The sequence below is a fragment of the Salvelinus alpinus genome, chromosome 7 (genome assembly GCF_045679555.1).
Source record: "Salvelinus alpinus chromosome 7, SLU_Salpinus.1, whole genome shotgun sequence".
NCBI classification, from domain to species: Eukaryota; Metazoa; Chordata; class Actinopteri; order Salmoniformes; family Salmonidae; genus Salvelinus; species Salvelinus alpinus.
The window spans coordinates 3,007,968-3,016,331 of NC_092092.1; the positions used below are offsets into that span (position 1 = coordinate 3,007,968).

Here is an 8,364-nt window from a genome sequence, read left to right on the forward strand (position 1 = left end):
GAGAGAGAGAGAGAGAGAGAATAGGGGCTGACCGGTGGTCTATAGACGAGAGAGTGAGATAGAGGGCGGGAGAGAGAGAGGTCTGGGGGGGGGGGGGCTCGCCATTGTAATGAGAGAGTGAGATAGAGGGAGGGAGCGGGAGAGAGAGAGGCCTGTGGTAGACGGGGGGGGGGGGTCGTCATTGTAATGCTATGAAAGGAAGGAGAAATGGCTCTGTTGCCGTAGCAGCTGCATGCTTTCTACCACATGGGGGTGGTAGGCACTGCAAGATGAGACGAACTAGCCGTGTGTGTGTGTGGCGTGTGGCAGACACACACCAACCCACACTATCAATGGACTGGTGCTTGGCTGTCTAGGCTGTATCACCTGCCAAGGTATTGGAGCGACTACTGTTCTGAAGGACAGCAGGCTTGGCATGGACGGCCAGGGTGGTGAGTTTAGCTTATTACACCGGAGGCCTTTTAACCTAGTTTCTACGTTGGACTCAAGCAAACAAGAGGAAAAGCTCATTTCCTTTCTTTTATCCTTATCCTCTTCTTCCCTTCAGTCGTCTCTTCTCTTTGTCGCTCACTATAATTCCCTTCAGTCTCCCTCTCTATGTCGCTCACTATAATTCCCTTCAGTCTCCCTTTCTTTGTCGCTCACTATAATTCCCTTCAGTCTCCTTCTCTTTGTCGCTCACTATAATTCCCTTCAGTCTCCTTCTCTTTGTCGCTCACTATAATTCCCTTCAGTCGTCTCCTTCTCTCTTTGTCGCTCACTATAATTCCCTTCAGTCGTCTCCTTCTCTCTTTGTCGCTCACTATAATTCCCTTCAGTCTCCCTCTCTATGTCACCCACTATAATTCCCTTCAGTTGTCTCCTTCTCTCTTTGTCGCTCACTATAATTCCCTTCAGTTGTCTCCTTCTCTCTTTGTCGCTCACTATAATTCCCTTCAGTCGTCTCCTTCTCTATATGTCGCTCACTATAATTAGTGATTTCTTTCTGGTGGGATTGGAATTGGTGATTTAGAAAAGCCTCTATTGTTTCATTGATGATGGATGAAATTGAATTAGGCCTAAATGTAGAGAATAACTAATTGGATTTAGAAATAGTACTCTATTGGTGTCTTTCTGTACTATTACTGCCTCAGACCGGTCAAACGTCAAAGTTTTTAAAAAGAAAACAAAGTGTGTTATTGATATTATTCTCAGTCCTTTGTCTAGATGACACGTCTGCATCGTGACCTGGTTAACCTACTAGACTCCAGTTGTGGAGGTCCTTCTCTGTGAAAACCAATTGACCAGTGACTTTGCCCAGGGGAGGTCCACACAGCAGAACAATAGGCTGCCCTCTTAGAACCCCCCCCCAAAAAAGGGTTCTTCAGCTGTCCCCAGTTTTTTATTTAACTAGGCAATTCAGTTCAGAACAAATTCTTATTTACAATGACGGCCTACCCCAGATGACGCTGTTCCAATTGTGCACTGACCTATGGGACTCCCAATCACATCTGGTTGTGATACAGCCTGGATTTGAACCAGGGTGTCTGTATTGACACCTCGAGCACTAAGATGCAGTGCCTTAAACTGCGGCGCCACTTGGGGGCCCCAATAGGAGACTCCTTTTTGGTGGTTCTCTGTAAAAAACGTTTTTGTTTTACATGGAACCAAAAAGGGTTCTACCTGGAACCAAAAGGGTTCTACCTGGAACCAAAAGGGTTTTATCTGGAAGCAAAAGGGTTCTACCTGGAACCAAATGGGTTTTACCTGGAAGCAAAAAGGGTTCTACCTGGAACCAAAATGGTTCTACCTGGAACCAAAAGCGTTCTACCTGGAACCAAACGCGTTCTACCTGGAACCAAAAGGGTTCTACCTGGAACCAAAAGGGTTTTATCTGGAAGCAAAAAGGGTTCTTCAAAGGGTTCTCCTATGGGGACAACCGAAGAACCATGAGGTTCTTGATAGCACCCGTTTTGTGTAGCTCTGTCCCCCTACCCGGTCTGACTGACCGACTGATGTAAACAAACCAGGCGATTTATTCCACTGTCTATCTCACAACGGTACAATAGCTCAATGTCAATAGCTAGTTGCTATTCTTATTTTGAAATCAAGTTATTAAATGTACCTTCCAAAGATATGCTTTCATTAGTGTAGCCCGGAGAAATGTGTTGTTAAACAGAATGCTCTGGTGTAGACTATTGAAATCAAGCCAATCTCCTTTGTTTTTTCCAGCTTACCATTTGGTTTTAATCAGTTGGGTATTACAGTAAAGGTTACCTATCAAGAACGTCCTTGTATATGTGTAATCAGGGTGTATATTGAAACCATAAGCCTAGACGTTGTTGAAATGATGCCCTATTGTTTCTCATGTAAATCTGCCCCAAAATAGTGGATTGGACCTTTTTAACACCAATCACCAAGATCAACGGCTGAGTTTATTTCATCACTCCCATAGGTCTATACTCCTACGACACAATCATGTGGATTTCTGCCATAGATAGCTGTTAGCAAATATCCCCCATGGGGACCTTCAATACACACATTTGTCCCTTAACAACTTTGATCAAAAGGAGAGGAAACGTAACATTCATTTCAAGTAGCCATGTGATATACCATCCCATGTTAAACATTTGATCATAGAAGATAAATAGCCAATACAAAATTCGGATCATCTGTAAGTGTAACCGATGTGATTTGGCACCGATTGAAACGCTATTAGCGCGCACCACCGCTAACTAGCTAGCCATTTCACATCGGTTACGTAAGGAACGTAAATATTTAGTAGGTTAGGAATAACGCTCGGATCAGTTACCTTGTGGTAATAGTAGATTATTTCCCCATGTTAGATATATAACCTATATCCTTACTTTCATCATCTGGAGGAAAAAGAGAAAATGATAATTAACGGTGGATTTTGTATTCACACGGACTGCACATCATCTAGCTAATAGTCACGCTACATACATTATGTTGATCGGTTTACCATTAGTGTGGGAATCTGCTTTAATGTAGAAATGTAAACATACGGGGTGGCAGGGTAGCCTAGTGGTTAGAGACAGGTAGCCTAGTGGTTAGAGACAGGTAGCCTAGTGGTTAGAGACAGGTAACCTAGTGGTTAGAGACGGGTAGCCTAGTGGTTAGAGACAGGTAGCCTAGTGGTTAGAGACAGGTAGCCTAGTGGTTAGAGACAGGTAGCCTAGTGGTTAGAGACAGGTAGCCTAGTGGTTAGAGACAGGCAGCCTAGTGGTTAGAGACGGGTAGCCTAGTGGTTAGAGACAGGTAGCCTAGTGGTTAGAGACAGGTAGCCTAGTGGTTAGAGACGGGTAGCCTAGTGGTTAGAGCAGGTAGCCTAGTGGTTAGAGACAGGTAGCCTAGTGGTTAGAGACAGGTAGCCTAGTGGTTAGAGCAGGTAGCCTAATGGTTAGAGCAGGTAGCCTAGTGGTTAGAGACAGGTAGCCTAGTGGTTAGAGCAGGTAGCCTAGTGGTTAGAGACAGGTAGCCTAGTGGTTAGAGACAGGTGGCCTAGTGGTTAGAGACAGGTAGCCTAGTGGTTAGAGCAGGTAGCCTAATGGTTAGAGCAGGTAGCCTAGTGGTTAGAGACAGGTAGCCTAGTGGTTAGAGACAGGTGGCCTAGTGGTTAGAGACAGGTAGCCTAGTGGTTAGAGCAGGTAGCCTAGTGGTTAGAGCAGGTAGCCTAGTGGTTAGAGACAGGTAGCCAAGTGGTTAGAGACAGGTAGCCTAGTGGTTAGAGCAGGTAGCCTAGTGGTTAGAGACAGGTAGCCTAGTGGTTAGAGACAGGTAGCCTAGTGGTTAGAGACAGGTAGCCTAGTGGTTAGAGACAGGTAGCCAAGTGGTTAGAGGCAGGTAGCCTAGTGGTTAGAGCAGGTAGCCTAGTGGTTAGAGACAGGTAGCCTAGTGGTTAGAGACAGGTAGCCTAGTGGTTAGAGACAGTTAGCCTAGTGGTTAGAGCAGGTAGCCAAGTGGTTAGAGACAGGTAGCCTAGTGGTTAGAGACAGGTAGCCTAGTGGTTAGAGCAGGTAGCCTAGTGGTTAGAGACAGGTAGCCTAGTGGTTAGAGTCAGGTAGCCTAGTGGTTAGAGACAGGTAGCCTAGCGGTTAGAGACAGGTAGCCTAGTGGTTAGAGACAGGTAGCCTAGTGGTTAGAGACAGGTAGACTAGTGGTTAGAGACAGGTAGCCTAGTGGTTAGAGACAGGTAGCCTAGTGGTTAGAGACAGGTGGCCTAGTGGTTAGAGCAGGTAGCCTAGTGGTTAGAGACAGGTAGCCTAGTGGTTAGAGACATGTGGCCTAGTGGTTAGAGACAGGTAGCATAGTGGTTAGAGCAGGTAGCCTAGTGGTTAGAGCAGGTTAGCCTAGTGGTTAGAGACAGGTAGCCAAGTGGTTAGAGACAGGTAGCCTAGTGGTTAGAGCAGGTAGCCTAGTGGTTAGAGACAGGTAGCCTAGTGGTTAGAGACAGGTAGCCTAGTGGTTAGAGACAGGTAGCCTAGTGGTTAGAGACAGGTAGCCAAGTGGTTAGAGACAGGTAGCCTAGTGGTTAGAGCAGGTAGCCTAGTGGTTAGAGACAGGTAGCCTAGTGGTTAGAGACAGGTAGCCTAGTGGTTAGAGACAGTTAGCCTAGTGGTTAGAGCAGGTAGCCTAGTGGTTAGAGACAGGTAGCCTAGTGGTTAGAGACAGGTAGCCTAGTGGTTAGAGCAGGTAGCCTAGTGGTTAGAGACAGGTAGCCTAGTGGTTAGAGTCAGGTAGCCTAGTGGTTAGAGCAGGTAGCCTAGTGGTTAGAGACAGGTAGCCTAGTGGTTAGAGTCAGGTAGCCTAGTGGTTAGAGACAGGTAGCCTTGTGGTTAGAGACAGGTAGCCTAGTGGTTAGAGACAGGTAGCCTAGTGGTTAGAGACAGGTAGCCTAGTGGTTAGAGACAGGTAGCCTAGTGGTTAGAGCAGGTAGCCTAGTGGTTAGAGACAGGTAGCCTAGTGGTTAGAGACAGGTAGCCTAGTGGTTAGAGTCAGGTAGCCTAGTGGTTAGAGCAGGTAGCCTAGTGGTTAGAGCAGGTAGCCTAGTGGTTAGAGTCAGGTAGCCTAGTGGTTAGAGCAGGTAGCCTAGTGGTTAGAGACAGGTAGCCTAGTGGTTAGAGACAGGTAGCCTAGTGGTTAGAGTCAGGTAGCCTAGTGGTTAGAGTCAGGTAGCCTAGTGGTTAGAGCAGGTAGCCTAGTGGTTAGAGTGTTGGATTAGTAACCGCGAAAGTGGCAAGTTCAAATCCCCAAGCTGACAAGGTATAAATCTGTCGTTCTGCCCCCTGAACCAGGCAGTTTAACCCACTGTTCCCAGGTAGGCCGTTATTGTAAATAAGACTTTGTTCTCAACTGACTTGCCTAGTAAAATAAAAAATGTCATCGGCTCTATCAGATAATGCTAGTGTTATCATCTCCCCCGCTAGACGCGTATTGATACCGGAGACTATAGATCATTATCTTAAGAGATGGGTGATTGATTGGGTCATGAAAGAATTATGACATTGCCACTAGTTTATCACTATTTTATAGATTATTATACGAACATAACTAAGGTAATTGCTTAGGGTCGGCGTGAAAATCGTTGTGCGTTGTTTGAGTGGGCTGGTAGGCTAGAGAGAGATCCACTGCGAAATGCGATATGAGCGCGCTCCGGGTATGTGGCAATGAATGACATGCGGAGAGGAACACGCCACACATCAAAACGTAGCTTGCTTCGGGGGGTTGAATCAATGCTGTTCCCACGTTATTTCAACCATCAACAAACAAACAAAATATGATGACGTTGAATCGACGTCGAAAACGGATTGGATTTGCAAAAAGTAATTCACTTTAAGGGGCATTTCGTATTTTTTTTTCACCCAACTTTGAACCTAAATCCAATGAGAGGGTGACATTTTTTTGGTTGATTTCACGTTACATTAATAGACAACTCAACCAAATGTAATTCAAAACTAGGCGTTGTACCCCCTAACCTCCTTTGTGGTGAAAACACACATTATGCACAGGCAACCCCCCCCCCCCCCCCCCCCCCCCACACCACCTCTCATAAAGGTCTGAAGTGAACAAGGGAGCTGAGCTTGTTGTGGCTGTAGGAGGAGAGCAGAGGGGAGACAAACACCCACCGGCAGGGAGAGATGCAATTTCCTCCGAGTTTTCCCACCGGTTTAATCTGCCCTCGGTGTCAAACCTCCACTCTCCCTCTCTCCCGGATCAGCGTAGGAATGTCCGACACTCACTGGGGTGTCTTCCAGCTCCTCCGAAGGTGCCTGCCGACCAAGAGGCTTAGTTGCTTAGACCGCGATTTGTCTTTTACGTAGTTCTATCTCCACGATTAATTATATTCTCTCTGCGCCCTCGGTATCCCTCAGTAGGCTATCCATGAGATGAGGAATGTTAAATATATCGTAGTGAATAAGGGAGGGTAAGATCCCTGTTGCTCGCCTCCGCTGAGGAGTTAGAGGGTTTCTAGTCGGTGAGCCGTATGAACGAGCTAGCGGAGCGTCATTGGGGTAGTCCGTCTCCGTGTTTGGTACTTGCAATGCGGAGAGAGAGACAGGCGGAGAACAATGCTGCATTGCCCACCAGAGGTAAAATGGAACTGGTACTTTCTCTCCGAACGTGTCGTCTCCCCGTCGGCGAAGCTACACGTATTCACACGTCTAGAAAAGTAGCCTTTGTGTAGGCTATTGGAAAGTGAGTCGGGGTCAGGTTGTGTATGATTAAAATGAAGAATAGTGAGGAATAGTCATATTTTTGTTGTTGTAATCTATCGCTGTAAAATAAAATATTACGAACAATTCTCAACTCTTTTCAGAACCAACTTCATGTTGCTGTTATGAACTCTGTGTGGTTGAATTATATTATTTATAAATATATTATTATTTCATTTTTTGTTGCTGTGATTTGGTGTAAATGCTATCTTACTCTCCCACCTTCAACTGAAAAAAAAAGCTAAATAAACATTTGATTGTGATAGAAAACCTATAATCTATTGACGAAGGAATCAACACGGAGCTGCAGAATAACTTGATGATGGAAATGTAGAAAGATGCCCTCATTTCAAATAACCAGAAATAGATTCCTTCAAATCTGCTCACTTTTCTATTTGCTTCCTTAGGAAAAAGGGGGGGGGGAGGGGGGGAGGATACGGGAAAATAGCAAAGCGATAGGAAATATAACCTCTGCATGAAATAAAATACACTTACCTCTTGAATCAACACACACACAAAAAAGGAAAGAAAAAAACAAACAAATAAATATCCTCGCTAGAAAAGCAGACTGAGAAGTCGGAATATATTCCAATAGAGAATATCTTCAGATCCAAAAAGCCCAGTCTTGAACCCCAACCGAATGGTATCCGTTCTGTAGACTGAAGCTGTAGCGACAGTACTGGTCTGATGTGCGTTTACTGGTCGTGAATACACACTCCAGTCTTCTGGCTGTGGTAAGGAACTCAGGAACGGTATTACAGGCAGGACAGATCGCTTGGGCAGAGCGCACTACAAGTGTGAATTTACATCATCCTCTAGCCCTGCATCCAAAGAGCTGGATGGATTTCCTCTTGGGGAGGGGCCTCGCTCGCTCTCTTTCACTCTCTCTCTCTCTCTCTCCTGCTTGCTCCCTATCCCCCCTTTCTCTCTCTCTTTCTCTCTCCTGCTTGCTCCCTGTCCCCCCTTTCTCTCTCTCTCTCTCCTGCTTGCTCCCTGTCCCCCCTTTCTCTCTCTCTTTCTCTCCTGCTTGCTCCCTGTCCCCCCTTTCTCTCTCGCTCTCTCCTGCTTGCTCCCTGTCCCCCCTTTCTCTCTCGCTCTCTCAATTCAAGGGCTTTATTGGCATGGGAAACATATGTTAACATTTTCCAAAGCAAGTGAAGTAGATAAAAAACGAAAGTATAATGAGCAAAACAACTTAACAGTACTTTTTACACTCACAAAAGTACCGAAAGATTATAGACATTTCAAATGTCATATTATGTGCAAATAGTTAAAGTACAAAAGGGAAAATAAATAACCTGTGTAATCTGGGGGAAATATTTGTCTCTAATATGGTCATACATTTGGCAGGAGGTTAGGAATTGCAGCTCAGTTCCCACCTCATTTTGTGGGCAGTGTGCACATAGCCTGTCTTCTCTTGAGAGCCAGGTCTGCCTATGGCGGCCTTTCTCAATAGCAAGGCTATGCTCACTGAGTCTGTACATAATCAAAGCTTTCCTTAATTGTGGGTCAGTCACAGTGGTCAGGTATTCTGCCACTGTGTACTCTCTGTTTAGGGCCAAATAGCACACTAGTTTGCTCTGTTATTTTGTTAATTCTTTCCAATGTGTCAAGTAATAATCTTTTTGTTTTCTCATGATTTGGTTGGGTC

General features: G+C 45.5%; 1 protein-coding gene across 2 annotated transcripts in view; it reads right to left on the minus strand.

The window, feature by feature from the left end:
* The window catches only part of LOC139580329 (leucine-rich repeat transmembrane protein FLRT3-like), a 31,424-nt gene extending 23,878 nt beyond the window's left edge, over positions 1–7,546 (minus strand). Inside the window, exon 1 of one of the 2 annotated variants that reach the window (XM_071408883.1) lies at positions 7,209–7,546. The gene's annotated coding sequence lies outside the window, so the exon portion shown is untranslated. The remainder of the gene's footprint in view (positions 1–7,208) is intronic. The other variant, XM_071408884.1, reaches the window with a different exon arrangement.
* Positions 7,547–8,364: the final 818 nt, after the last annotated feature.